We start from the raw sequence: 15,799 nt of genomic DNA, 5'->3' as shown, positions 1-15,799 counted from the left end.
TCTCTCTCTCCTCTCCCTCTCCAGATCAGGTTGGAGCTCTCAGCTACTGCTCCAGACCCTGCCTGCATGCGCCTATGTTTCCCACCACGGTGATGATGCACTAAACCTGTGAAATTGTGAGCAAGCTCCCAGTAACTGCTTTCTTTCCATAAGAGCTGCCCTGGTCACAGTGTCTCTTCCAGCAATAGATGAGTGACTAAGACCAGTGGTAAGTCCCAGCAGTAACTTACATGGGAACAAAAATTAGAAGTGGTGAGCAGAGACGAACACCAGTCCAGAGCGAATATCAGGAGATGTCAGCTCTGTCTCCAAAAGTAATTTGGCCTATCTTTTCTTCTTTCCTTTCTCTTCTTTTTGCTGTGGAATAACCCTCTTGTTCACTGTAAAGATTTGTCACTTGACTTGGTTTAATAAAAAGCTGACTAGCCAGTAGCCAGACAGGGAGTATAGGGGGACTACCAAAGTAAGAACACTGGGAAGCAGGAGGGTATAGTCAGGGGAGTCACAAGCCAGATACAGAGGAAGCAGGACATGTACAAAATGAGGTATGGAGCCATGAGCCACATGGTAGAACTTAGATCAGAAATACGGGTTAAGTTGTAAAAGCTAGTTAATAATAAGCGTAGGCTACTGGCCAAGCATTTATAATTAATTTTAAGTCTCCTCTCCATGTTGGTTATTTGGGAACTGCGGGTTGGAAAGAAAAGTCTGCCAACACCCTTTCTTTTCTTTTCTGACAGGCAATTCCAGATTTTTATCATTCACAGCTAAAATAATTCTATTTAATGCCCCCTTCAGTCATTACTACTAAACAGACTTCTGTACATCAATGATCCTTAGTTGGACATAATTAACCAAGGATGAGAATAATAAAATTTAAATATCAAACTCCTCAGATCATTGATTACTGAGGGCTTATTATGTAAGAAAAAAAATTACCAGGACCTATAAGACACAAGACTACTTTTCCTGTCACACTGTCCTCACAGACTATAGACAACCAAGAAGTCACGTAGAAAGTATTAAGTGTCCTTGGAAAGTACAAACTGGTGCCATGAATATTCAAGAAAGAGAAACTTCCAGGAGGTGTTCTTAGAAGGCCTCATAGAAAAAGACTCACTGGAGTTTAGCCTTGAAGAGTTGAGACATAGTTGGTCCTCTTAGGCTAGTAGTGAGAAGCTTAAACTCAACAGGGGCGCTGGGTGGATGCTAACCCAGGGTCAGGATGGAAGAGCAGAGCAGCTGCTACTGGCTCCCCAGGCACAGCAAATGAACATCTGGAGCCCTGGCTTTGAGATGAGGCTCTGGCTGGTCAAGGGCATGATGGGGGCATGGTAAGACAAGGGCTCCCCACTGGACAGCCAACTCACGGCAGCCAGAAATCAAAAGAACCAATATCGTAGAATCACAAACTAGCAAAGCCAGAAGATAGGTTAGTGTCTGGAAACCTGAAGAGACAGTGGCTTGTCTAAGACCAGCCTTGCAAAGGCATGCCAGGGCCCCGGTCTCTGCAGAACTGGCTTACCACCATCAATAAAGCAACATCTTCATTTCAATCTCCATTCCCTGGGAGCAAGGAAATTTCAGAACTGTATTTCCAAAGCCCTGTCTTTTAGCTGGCCTCTTCAGCCAAGGTGGGAATGCGCTCCTTCAGCCCTGGTGGAAATGTGGATCCTATTTTGTGGTGGCAGTGTGGCTGTCTGGTTCCAGTGCTTGCCAAAATTTTCCTCCAGACACCATAATACAACATAACCAATAGAGAAATAAATGTGTGTATGAGACGGGAGAGTCCACCTGAGTTCTGAGTTAGAAGCCTTTTCCCCAAAGCACATGAAGAGTCCCAAGTGGGGCGGAAGGAAACCCCACCCCAAAGCCTAATCACCTTCCTCTTTTTGTGTGGACTTTGCCATTCACATCCCTTTCCTTTCATATAAAACCATAGATAAGATTATTAAATGCTTTTAGTTTGCTATGTTGGCCGTCGCTTTACTTTGCTCTTACTTGATGCCCCTTTATTGTGACCTTCCCTCGGTTCCTGTGCCAACCCCTCTGCTTCCCTAGTCCTGTCATGGAGGTGCTCATTTGCTTTCATGTTGCACTTTTGCCATTAATCTCTTTTCCCTCCCCTGCCTTACTAAAGGTCTCTGCCTCCTCTTCTCCGTTCCCTGTTTACTTTCATATTCTGCACCAGGAGAAAAAATCACACCTTTGTCTAAAGCAAGGCCTAGCCACTCTGCCATTGGTTTCCTGTGCTGTGTAAAAGGTTTGTAATTGGATGTAATCCATTTAGATGGGGGGGGGGGCGTACTCCCTGTGCCTTTGGGTTCTTTTTCACAATTGGCCTTTCCTGTGCCTAGATCTTGATGTATTTGATCGGTTTTCCTCCTGCAATTTCGAACTTTCGGGTCTTGCATTCGAGTCTTTAATTCATTTGCAGTTATTTCCCTGGTGGGGAGAAAGATTTTGTAACGTTCTCTACAGGTAGAGGTAAGACTTTCCTAACACTCATTGATGAGGCTCTTCTCCTCTGATCTATGTTTTGGGCATCTCAGTTCAAAATTAGGTATCTACAGCTGTGTGTGCGTGTTTCTGGGCTCTAAGTTCTGTCCCGCTGGTCTGCCTCATTGTGTTCCTGTGGCTCTGCAGCCTGGCCTGAGCTCAGGGACTGTGATGTCTTCCACATTGCTCTTTCCTTTTGGGGCCGTTTCAGCTACTCGGAGCCTTTTGTGCTTCCATATGAATTTTAGGATTATTTCTCTGTTTCTGTAAAGAAGAAAATTGGACTTTTGATAGAGGCTATTCTGAGTCTGCAGATTGTGTTTAGTAGCACGGCCAATTTTACAATATTGACTCACCGATCCATGGGCGTCAGAGGACTTTCTCCTAGTGTCTTTGATTGCTTTCTCCTGCCTTAAGTCTTCCACTGAAGGAATCTTTCACTTTCTAAGTTAGGTTTATTCCTAGAAATTCTGTGTAATTTTTTTAATTGGTATGAATGAGATTTTTTTAATTGATTATTAGCAAGGCAGTTATTACAGAGAAGGACTATTGATTTCCGTGTGTTCATTTTGTATTCTGCTACTTTGACGAAGTGTTTCGAGTCTTCGGGTGGAGTCATGAGGGATGTTTAGCAGTAAGATCCTGTCATCTGTAGGCAGGGCTATTCTTTATTCTTCCTTTCTATCTTTTTTAATTTTTTTCTCTTGTTTTATCGGGCTAGTTAAGACTTTGATTATTATATCGAATAAGTGTGGTGACAGTAGCCACCCTTCCCTTGTTCTGACTTTCGGAGAAACACTTTCGGTTTCTCTCCACTCAGGATAATGTCTAGAGGTTTGTTGTCTGCAGAGAGTCTTTATTATTTTGACATGTGTCCCTCATTTCTTCTGGTCTTATATTGGGAAGTAATGTTGAACGTTATCATAGGCCTTTTCTGTGTTTATTAAGTTCACCCTGGGATTTCTGCCCTTAGTTCTATTTGCATGTTGAATTATATTTATTAATTTATTTGTTGAATAGTCCTTGTTTCCCCCGCCCCCGCCAGGGTATTAGATCATGATATAGGATTTTTCTGTGATGTGTTCTTAACTATGATTTATAAGAATTTATTGAGAGGATTTATCAGGAAGACTTGTCTATGTTTTATTTCTTCGTCTTGCTCTTGCCAGTTTTGGTGACAAGGCAGTACTGACTTTATTGAATGAGTTTCCTAGTGTTCTTTCCTTTTCTTTCTGATGGTGCTGTTTGAGGTGATTGGTGTTAGTTTTGAAAACTGAATTCAGCAGTGACTCACTTAGTCCTGCGGCTTCCTTTATGGAAAGAGGTTTTACAACTGCTTCAGTCTCATTGCTCGTTAAAGATCTGTTTACATTGCTTGTGTCTTCTTGATTTAATTTTGATGACTCGTATGTGTCTATGAATTTATCCATTTCTTATAGACTTTTGAGTTTTAGGTGGCCTAAATTTTAAAAGTATTAATTAACAATCCTTAAAGGAAAACTGTTATAACTGCCCCCTTGTCATCTCTAGTTTTTATTTTGAGAATGATTTTGGTCAGTTTGACTAGGGATTTGCCAGTCTTGCTGATCTTTCCAATGGACTTAGTATTTGCTGTGTGCTATTCTTTGTTCTCCCTTTAATGCTGCCCTGATCTTTACTGTCCTGTGTTACCTGCTGCATTTGGGTGTGGCTGCTTCTTGTTTTTCTAAAGTCATGAGTTGCATCAAGTGTCTCAGTTAGCATTAGCTGGCAACTCGACTCTGCTTAGACTCGCCAGAAAAAGAGTACCAATTAAGTAATTGTTTTCATCAAGCTGGTCTATGGACATATCTGTGGTGGACTGTCTTGGTTGTTTTAACTGATCTAAGAGGGCCAAGCCCACTGTGGGTGGCACCATTGTACCGAGTGGCTCCAGGGCTGTAAGAAAAGCTGACCAAGGGTCTGGAGAGATGGCTCGTGGTCAAGAGCTTGTACTGCTCTTGCAGAGGACTCAAGTTCAGTTCCCAGGATCCATGTCAGTGGCTTATGATGCCTCCAGCTCCAACTCCAGAGGATCGGACAACCTTCCATGACCTCTGAGGGCACCCACATACGTGTTTACAAACATATAACGGAGCACATACATAGTGTAAAATTAAAACAAAATAAAATAAGAAAGCTAGCTGAGTATGAGCCTGTGGGTAAGCCGCAGAGAAGGCAGCAAATGAGCCAGCAAGCAGCTTCTCTCAGTGGCTCAAGTCTCCTGGTTTCTGCCTGGAATGCCTAACCTGATTTCCTTCAGTGATTCATTGTGATGCAAATGTAGCCAAATAAGTCTTTCTCTCCTCTAAAGTGCCTCTGGCCGTGGTTTTTTATCAAGGCAGCAGAGAAGTAACTAATACAATTAGGTTATTTATTTGGGATCTCTCGGGTGTTTTGTGAGTGTAGGCACTCAAGGTTATTAACTTCCAACTCAGAACAGCCTTACCCGTGCCCTAAGGACTCCAACAGTTTCACTTGTTCTGGGAACGTTTCAATTATCTAACTGGCTCACTGTTGAAGAGTGTATAACTTAGTCTCCATATATTTTGTAGTTTTTCTTGGTATTGGCTTCTATTTTTTTGTTATTAGAGTTTTTTTATCATTTTATTTATGTGCATGAGTGTTTTGCCTGTGTGCATGCCTCTGCACCATGTGCATGCCTGCTGACCTGGAAGTTAGAAGAGGACGAAAATTCCCTGAAACTGGAGTCCCAGACAGTTGTCAGCTGCTGGGTGGGTCCTGACTCTGAGTCCTGTGCTCTGAGTGCTCGGCAAAATCAAGGGTTTGGTTCTTAACAACTGAGCAGTCTCTCCCGCCTTGGACTTCTAGTTCAAATTCCCCATGATCTTAGAAGATACAGGAAATCACTAATTCTTTTGTTGTTTGTCGAGACATATTTTATAACTTACGATACGGTTTATTTTAGGGGGTCCATAAACTACTGAGGAAAATTATATATGTATATATGTGTATATATATGTTTAATTTCTATAGTATAGTTTAATGATTTTTTTGCTGCCCTTCCATATTAATTACCCATTTAAAGATAAGACTGGGGTATTGAAGTCAGCTACTACTATTGACATATAGGACCTGACAGACCTTTTATATCTATGGATGCTTGCTTTTTATAAGATTAAGTATCACAACATACGGTGCTGCATATATAGTTATAATTAGTATGGAAAGGCCTGTGTCTATTCTAATTTTGGTTAGAAGTCCACTTTATTCATTACAATAGCTATGGCAGCCTGTTTCTAGATTCGTTTTGTTTGATAAATTGATTTCTGACCTTTGACTCTCAACTTTGGGTGTCCTTATCAGTGAGATTGTATTAGAGACAATGGACAATTATATCTAGGCTCTCTATCAACAGCCAGTCTCTGTCTCTTTATCAGTGGGTTGAGGATATGTATACTTCAGATTTTGTTGAGAGGTTTATTAACCTCTGTGATTCTGTGGATTGTTTTTCTTGTGGCTAGATTTTTGTTTCTTCTTTCCTTTTTCCCCGTTAGCATGAGGGGATTTCTCATTTACTGTTTGGATATAGCTTCCCTTTATCCGTCTCTATATCTATATATCTGTATTTTTTCCTTTGTTCTTATTGCCAAGACTGACTTTTTTTCCTCTCCTTATGTGTGTAGCATTCCTTCACACATTCCTTCTGCAGCCGAGTTCTGTTGTCATGAACTGCCTTATTTTGTGCTGGTCTCAAAATGCCCGTATTTCCTGGTCAATTTTAAAGGATAGCTTTGCTGGATGTAGCAATCTTTGTTAGCAGTGATTTATGGTGTATGTTTTCCTGGCTTTCAGAGTTGTTTGTGAGAGAGATTATTCTGAGGTATTATTCTTGTGAGTGAGTTGGCAATTTTTTTCTGCACAGCTTTTGATAATGGTTTGCCTTGCATTCTTCACATCTTGGAATGTTCTGGAGAAGATCTCATCTCATGGTGTCTACTTGGTGCCCTAACTGACTCTTGTGTTTGGACATCCATTTCTCTAAATTCAGGAAAATTTTTGCTACAGTTTTACCAAATAGATTCTCTACTCTTTTAGCGTTTGTCTCGGTTTGTTTTTCTAGCCTCTGGATTCTCCGGTTTGGTCTCTTGAGAGTATCCTAGAGTCCTTCAATGTTGGGGTCCTGTCGCCACTTTTTTTTTAACTTCATCTACTCAGTTGAATGTTTTCATTTCCAAACTTTCTGTTTGTTTAATTTTTCAAAATCTCAGCTTCCTTTCTGAATTCTTCCTCCATGGCGCTCGCTTTTCCACCCATATTGCTCACCTTCTCATTCATTTTGATGTCTTCTGTTTCGTGTTGCCGATTTTCATGTTAGGACCTGCCTTGAATCCATTTGCCTGTGTGCATCCTCCTTAAGATCCCTCATAATTTTTACTAGTAAACTTTTAAAGTCTTCGTGTAATGTTTTACCCATATTAGCATCTTCTCATTCAATAGTTAAGGAGCTGTGGTCTTTGGGAGGAGGCTTGTCACCTTGTCATTTGGTATCTCTTGTGTTTCTGTGATACACAAGGTCTTTGCATTTGTTGGACATCTATCTCATCTAGTTGATTTGGGGATTTTCTTGTTGAGTAATCTGCTCTTGAGGGCTTACTCTCCAGTACCAGTCAGTGGGGAGAAAACAAACTGTCCGAATGGGATCGGTACCAAGTGGACAAGAAATATAGGCATAGACTTAAGATCGGTTAAAGATCATTGACATCACCAGTGACCACGGACCAGGAAAATGGGCAAGCTGATGTGGAGTGAGCCTCCTGGCCCCCTTCAGGCAGCCGCACAGCTGGCACTCTGTCTGGTAAGACTTTCTCTTCATGCAATGCCTGCTTTTGGCTCTGCCCTCTTTAGGAACCCTGTCACTACTTCTGTACATTTCTGAATCACTTCCTCTTTCTCCTCTTCTAATTCGGTGTAGTTTTTCATGTTTTGATTTTTTTTTCTCACAGAGGCAGGGTGACCTTACCTGGAAGTACTCTGCATTTGTTTTTATACTTCTACCTCAACAGCCTTTTGAAGCATAGCAGACAGAACTTTATGATGAAAAAAAAAAATCCCAGATAAAGTAACTGAGGTTTTTAGATAGGGAGCAACCTGTTCCCTACTCCCAAGCTCAGTGGAGAGTCGGAGCAATCAGAAAATCTATGGTACCTTGCTGGTGACCTCATACTTTTGGTCCATGGTCACTCCTCATCCACCACTAGCACCAGGCCATTTTGTGAGTGATTAGGGGGCTGAGGCATGAGGTTTGTCCGATTTCGTGACTCATGTACGACATTTGGCAAAGGACTGATTGGAGGGGGTGCTATAGAGGAAACATACCCCAGTTGTTCAATAACAAATAAGCCCATTAACTCTCTTACACACGAATAAGTCACGCTTATTGGCTATATTTCAGCTCTGGTGCTAAACAATGGACATGAGACTGTATCTAAGCCTTCTTCCTTTTCTGATGAGCATGCATTCATTTAGGAAAAAAAAACACAGTCTTGCAGAAAAATAACTGCTCACACCCAATAACAACAACCGAAGCACAGAGAGGTACAAAGGGCTTTGGGAGCCCAGAGGACGAGGATGTGACTAAGCCTCCTTCCCTTGTGATCAAGCCTTCTGCCCTCTGGGCTGTGAGCTTCCCAAGGGTAGCAGGGACTGGCATGACTCATCGTTATCAAACATAGCACAAGGAACATCTGAGATCACCTGCTAATGCTTGCCGAACACACTCTCCAGGAGTCCTGAGGTAACTGCACTACAGCTTACCCTGGGCCGCGTGATTGAGTCTGCACAGCTCCCCAAGTCCTCTGTCCTGTGACAAGGACCTGAGCCATCAAGGCCCCTGCTTTGGTCCTGTGATCAGAATCTGCTGGCCTGGAGGCCTCTCTCACCTGCCACGGTTATCTTGAAAAGCAGAGTGAGATCAAGGCTTGAGAGTCTGCAGTAGGCCGGCTCATCCGTCAGGACTCCGGCACCTCACCTTGAACAAGGAAGATAAGGGAATAAAATAACACCTGACACAGCCTTATCATCTGATAATACAACTTCAGTTTTTCCATTAAAGTAACTGAGAGCCATAGTCCTGCACTTCGTCTGATAAAGAGATCACAGGAAACAAAGCTATTAATTTTTATCTCTGCTCCGCAAGAGCAGATTGGAGCGAGTGCAATATATCTGGAGCTGGGGAGGGGATTACTCTTTCTAACAGTCCAACTCAATGATATTCTTTTCCTCCTCCTTGCTCATATTTCTCACATTCTGTGTCAAGACCTCTAGGAGTTTCTAATTGCAGATGTATTCAACGCAATGGATCTGACTTGGCTATCATCAGCACAGAAATCAAATCTTTCTGTTCTCCATGCTCTAACCCTGTGCTGGGTGGGGCGGGGTTCTTACATGGGTAGTTAATATACAATATATGGGACTTGAGAGGTTCATGACTTCAGGAGTTCCATCTTTAAAATGAGGAACTGGACAGGTGGTCACTGTGATCGTCTGGCTCCTACACATCAGGGTCCCAGGACTGAACAGGTCACTGAGCAGGTTTCTGTGCACAAGAGCTGCAAGACAGTAGAATCAGCCACCTGCCATTCCTAGTGCAGGCTCCATGCCTCAGAGTCCGCAGGCCGGCCTTGCCCGCCAGGTGAGAAGCGCACGAGACCACACAAATATGCACATGGAATCTCTGGTGCTTGGGGCCCTGAAGTGCCCCCACACAGGGGTTCAAAGTCAACATTCAGGCCATGGCTTATCTCTTCCCTGGTTCCTCATACCTAGGAAAGATCACAACTCTAGGATTCACACATTTTTTCATTCCTGTGGTTCACTACTACTTGTTTGTTTCGTTGGCTTACTAAGGACAGGTGTCTGAGCCTGGTTTATTAGGACTATGGAAGCCCAGACCGTGACCTTTAATAACTCCAGGAAGAACTCCACAGCTCCACTTCACCCTAAAGGGTGGTCCAGGGATGAAATAAGCGAGTGACATTTGTTATAGTGAGTGCATTTGTTATGGCCCTTAGAGGTCATGCATTCAAATCTTGGGCCTCAGCATATCATTATTAGGAAGTTGCAGATACTGGGGTGGTGGTAGGGCTTAAAGAAGAAAGGTGGTTACATCCCATGTTCCTCTTTTTGGGTCTGGCTTACCTCACTCAGGATAGTGTTTTCTATTTCTATCCATTTGTATGCAAAATTCAAGAAGTCTTTGTTTTTTACTGCTGAGTAATACTCTAATATGTATATATTCCATACTTTCTTCATCCATTCTTCTATTGAAGGGCATCTAGGTTGTTTCCAGGTTCTGGCTATTACAAACAATGCTGCTATGAACATAGTTGAGCATATACTTTTGTTGCTGGCCTGGGGCTGAAAAAGCCTGGGATAAAATCGGACTCTCTGAATATAGCAGACAATGAGGACTACTGAGAACTCAAGAACAATGGCAATGGGTTTCTGATCCTACTGCACGTACTGGCTTTGTGGGAGCCTAGGCAGTTTGGATGCTCAACTTACTAGACCTGGATGGAGGTGGGGGTTCCTTGGACTTCCCACAGGGCAGGGAACCCTGATTGCTCCTCAGGCTGATGGGGGGGACCTAATTGGGGGAGGGGGAGGGAAGTGGGAGGCGGTGTGGGGGGGGAGACAGAAATCTTTAATAAATAAATAAATTTAAAAAAAAGAAGAAAGGTGGTGGTGCATGCCTTTAATCCCAGCACTTGGGAGGCTGAGACAGGCGGATCTTTGTGAGTTTGAGACTAGCCTGGTCTACAAGAGCTAGTTCCAGGACAGGCTCCAAAGCTACAGAGAAATCCTGTCTCAAAAATAAAAAAGAAGGAGAAGAAGAAGAAGAAGAAGAAGAAGAAGAAGAAGAAGAAGAAGAAGAAGAAGAAGAAGAAGAAGAAGAAAAAGAAGAAGAAAGGTCCTTTAGGATATCTCTTTACATATATAATGAGATAGTAGCCCCAGCCCCATATTTCCTCCCCTCCTCTCCTCTCCTCTCCTCTTCTTTCCTCTCCCTCTTCTCATCCCCTCTTCTTTCCTCTCCTCTCCCTCTTCTCATCCCCTCTTCTCTCCTCTCTTCTCTTTTCCCCTCTCCTCTCTCTCTGATAGAATGGCCAGAGCTTTGCTTTACCATAAGCTTCCACCATGTTCTGCCTTGACAAGTACCAGAGCTTCAGAGCCAATTGACCACAAGCATGAAGCCACGAGTCAAAAATAAGTCTCTCCTCCACACTGTTGATTATTGCAGATTTTTTTTTTCTCCAGGAGAGAAAGCTGACTAACACAATAGTTTTATGTCCCAGCCCCACTCTTCAAGAATACTTGTATGGAAACATTTGAGAAATAAAGCCATCAGTGTGAGGTGCCCGCATCTGTCAGTGCCAGGCCCCCCAGTTGCACCCTGCCAAGGATGTCTATTGACAGGGTCCCCCATATGCACTCTTAACTGGCCCGAGGATGTTGAGTGAGGGACGGAAGTGGTAGAACAATAGACTTGGAAGGATTCTTGTTGGTGATGAGGTGGGGAAAATGGGATTCTTTCTAAGTAGATACTGTCAAACTGGGTTGCTTACAAGTCTTGAGGTTAGATTGGAGAGATGGCTTGGCGGTTGAGAATATTTCACTGCGCTTCCTGAGTTTGATTCCCAACAACCATATGGTGGCTCACAAACCAACTATAATTGCATCTGATTCCCTCCTCTGGTGTACATGAAAACAGAACATATATATATATACATAAAGTACATGAATAAATAAACCTTTTTAAAAAAATTCTTGAGGCAAACCCAGGATCCTTCTCCAGCCTGTCTCTAGGCCTCACCGCTGGAGTAATCTAATTTTATACTTTAAATGAACATTGTTGGGGGAAGCCACTTGTTCATTCCTGGCTGCCCAAACCACAAAATAATCACACAGAAATTATATTATTTGCAATACTGTTTAACCAATAGCTAAAGCATATTTTTAGCTTACTCTTATATCTTAAATTAATTCATTTCCATTATTTTCTATTTTACCATGAAGTTCATGGCCTACCAGCAAGGATCCATTTGGCATCTGTCTCTGGCAGTAGCTATATGTCTTTTCCTTGGCCCCACCTTCTTCCTCCCAGCATTCAGTTTAGTTTTGCCACCTAACTCTATTCTACTAAGCCACTGACCAAAATAGCTTTATTTATTAACCAATAAAAGCAACACATGGACAGAAGGAATTCCCATAACATTTCCCCTTTTCTGTTTAAATAAAAAGAAAGATTTTAACTTTAACATAGTAAAATTACATATAACAAGACAGTTATCAAGCAAGAATTACAGTTATAATATTTATATCTACTTTATCTTTTATCATGACTAAGGAAAACTATAATTATAATCATCTATTCTTCAACTCCATCAAAAAGTCCAGAAAGATATAATATTACCTAAGAAAACAAGAAATGCATTATTAGCAACTTCCAAAACTCTAGAGTTGGCAGAGACATCTCTCTGCCTGGACAGTCACCCAAAGTTCTTCTGTATCATTGGGGCACCCATCTTCAGCCTACTAGCCCATAGTATCAGGCAGACTTTTCCATGAAGCAAGAAATTTCAAAGGTGGTTCAACCTATATTGGCAGTTTGTCAGTCACTTTATTCTGTGTCCTGCAGAATGTCTGGAAAATTCTTTCATAAAGCAGGAATTCCAAAAGACAGTCTCACCTTTAGGCAAGTTCAACAGTCATTTTCTGTGGATCTTGCATGTCCAGTTTATATGGAATAACATCAAGCAGTCCAGGCAGAACAGTTTCTTGCCCAAATGGCTAAGGAGCCTCTTTGATGCCCAGCTTCCTCTTGAAGTAGATTGGTGCTGCCAGGAGCAGACATGTCTCATGTCATGAAAAGTCCTAAGTTATTAAAACATTTTTAAATGCCATATTCTGTAGTCTTTGAAAGATTGAAGAATATTTATCCATCTGAAATACATCTCTGTATATCTAGAAAACCAAACTAACGTGACAACAAGCTTCACTATTATAGATGACTATTAACCAATATTTCTTAATTATACATTATATTTTCAAATAAGCTGCACAAACACAATACCTCAATCAAGAGAAAAAATATACGTATAACAAAATTGATCTTAATTTGTATCAATAGACCAAGATCCATACCAATGCAAATTATCCATCTGTATAACATGTCCTTCTTTAAATATAAGCAAACATTTATAAACAATATTTGGGAATTTGGGCATAGTTCTCTTCAAACTACTTCCTGCTGTCTGTTGAGCAAAGTAATGTTTGGGGTGTTCATGGCAGCCTTTCAGGAGGGTCTTGGTCCATCAAACCACATTAGTCTGGAAGGATTCCACAGGTTCTCATCCTCTGTGGAAACAAAAGAAGAACCTCTTTTTCAACGCAACAAATCCTTAGACCCAAATTTTGAACTAAAGATAACTTTATGTTGGTTTATCTTAGCAGCCAATACAATAAAATGTTTCACAGACAAATAATTTAAAGAAAATACAATAATATACATAATCCAGACTCTCTGTGTATACCCCATTTTTACATAGCTTATTTTCCTTACTCTATTATTTTTCTACAAGTTTAATATTTATTTTATTATCTTTCCTCCTTTCATCTATGACTGTCTATATACTCTTTTATATTACATTTACTATCTCTTTACTCTTTTTCTTCTCTGTCTCAAGCCTATGTACATTTTTAAACACACTGTGTCTCATTTAGAAGTCTTTTATGTCTGAATCTGTCCTACTGTATATCTGAAATCCTTTTCTGCCCAGAAGTGCTTCTTAAAATGTTAAGCGTCATTACTAAGACTAAGGCTGCTTTGCCTTTTGTTTCCACCCAGTCCAACATGGCAGAGACATGTTTGCGGCCTCTAAGAGCCATGCTCACAGCCCACTTTTAGGCACACAGCAGGTCTGTGTTGCCATTATAAGCAAGTTGTAGCACTCTGATCACAGACCCCATTGAAATGTTCCATAGCTGGACCTCCCAAAAGAGTCAGAGCCATTCGTGCTGGTGAACCAGGAAATCACTGTTTTGAAACCAAGCAGTATTTTTTTTTCTGCTACAGTTGAATCAGGAAGACCTCTCTTAAAGGAGGTGTGGCATGCCGCCAGAAGCCAGCAAAATTCTGGCTACCAAGAAGCCATGCTTAATTCTGTCCTTTTGTGTCTAGAATTACTTTTTAAGCTTTCTCAGGTTTTATGTGGACGTAGTCAACCAAGTTGGTGTGTCAATTTGTTGTAGGAGTCTGCTTGTTTGTTCTCAGCTGCCTAGACTCAAAATTACCACACAGAAACTGTATTAATTAAATCACTCCTTGGCCTATTAGCTCTAGCTTCTTATTGGCTAGCTCTTACATCTTAATTTAACCCATTTCTATTAATCTCTGTATCACTACATGACTTTGGCTTACTGGGTAAAGCTCTGGCATGTCTGTCTCTGGTAGCAGCTGCATGGCTTCTCCTTGATTCCACCTTCTTTCTCCCAGCATTCAGTTTAGTTTTTTAATCTAGCTCTATTCTGCTAAGCCAGTGGATGAAATAGTTTTATTCATTAACCAATAAAAGCAACACATAAACAGAAGGACTTCCCACACCAGCACAACTCAATACTTCTTGTGTTTGCTTGCAAATAAAACAATAGCTGGATTGATTTCCTTGTAATTTAATCCCTATCCATCTCAAAAGAGAGAAACTAAAATAATCCAAATGGAAATACCTAATAGGGAATTATAGTTAAAGCACTAGAGTTTTAAATGTGTAGATCTGGGGACTGGAGTGGTGGCTCAGTGGTTAAGAGCACCTACTGCCTTGCCAGAGTGTAGTTGTTGTTGTTTTTTGTTTGTTTGTTTTTGTTTTTTGTTTTTTTACTCTTTGCTCTTTAAGGGCCCGCCATCCAGTTTGTAAATAAATACATGGAGACTTATTCTTACTTACGAATACCAGGCCTTAACTAAGTTAATTTCTAGCCAGCTTTTCTTAACTTAAATTATTCCATCTATCTTTTGCCTCTGGGCTTGTACCATTCTCTAGTTTATATTCCCCCTCTTTGCTTCTTACTCCATGGCTTGCTGTGTAGCTGGGTGACTGGCCCCTGACACCCTCCTCTCCTTCTCCTTTTCTCACTCCTCAATCCTCTCTTTCCAGATTTCTCCTTCTATTTATTCTCTCTGCCTGCCATCCCCACCTATCCTTTCTCCTTCCTACCTATAAGCTGCTTAGCTCTTTATTAGACCAATCAGGTGTTTTAGACAGGCAAAGTCACACAGTTTCACAGAGTTAAACAAGTGCAACATAAAAGAATGTAACATCTTTGCATCATTAAACCAATATTGCACAACATAAACAAACACAACACATCTTAAAGTAATATTCCACAACACCAGAGGAGCCTGATTCCATTCTTAGCAACCACAGGAAAACTAACAGCCCTCTGTAACTCCAGTTCCAAGAGGTCTGATGTACTCTTCTGGATTCCTCAGACACTGTATGCATATGGTGCATAGACATACATGAAGGAAAAACACCCACACGTCTAAAAGCTATTTTAAAAGGAAACTACACGCATGCACGCACACGGACACACACACACATACATATGTGCTCATGCACACACACACACACACACACATCATTGTATAAAAGAAAGGGAATGATTATCCAAGGAACCTCACACGTCCTTATCATTATATGATGTGAATCCCTGGAGAGTAACCGCCTCTGCAAAGTTTGGTGGATGGATTAGAACTGCAGCCCTATGGAGAGGTTAAAATGCTGCCAATCCAGAGCCAAATTACCTTATCTTGAACTACATTAAGCCCCAAAATAGTCATTCCTTCTCCACTTCTGAGTCAGAACTAACACCCAGTGACTAATAGATAAAAACCTTTTGGGATCTCTTCCTATCTCCTATCACCAACTTCCACCAACCCAAAAGCTAAGGCCATCATCAGATAGCACCGGAGGCCAGTAGAAGAGCTTCCCCCGTCCCTATACCCTCCTCTCTGCTACACTCACAAATGTGTTTTCAAACTGCTTTGACTTATGGAGTTCTTCATTCTGTTACTACAACCCCCCTCCCCAAACTGCTTCCATGTTGGAACACTGTATTTGGGGAGACCCATGTATATGGTTCCCTAGCCATGATCGCTCACATCTGTTCCAGAATAAGCCATTATTTCCTCTGAGGTGAGAGCTGTTTCTTTCGATAACATGGAATATAAAAATGAAATAGTATGGAGGCTTCCGACAGC

This window comes from Microtus pennsylvanicus, chromosome 1 (genome assembly GCF_037038515.1).
Source record: "Microtus pennsylvanicus isolate mMicPen1 chromosome 1, mMicPen1.hap1, whole genome shotgun sequence".
Lineage (NCBI taxonomy): Eukaryota > Metazoa > Chordata > Mammalia > Rodentia > Cricetidae > Microtus > Microtus pennsylvanicus.
Note: the sequence above shows the minus strand (reverse complement) of the source record.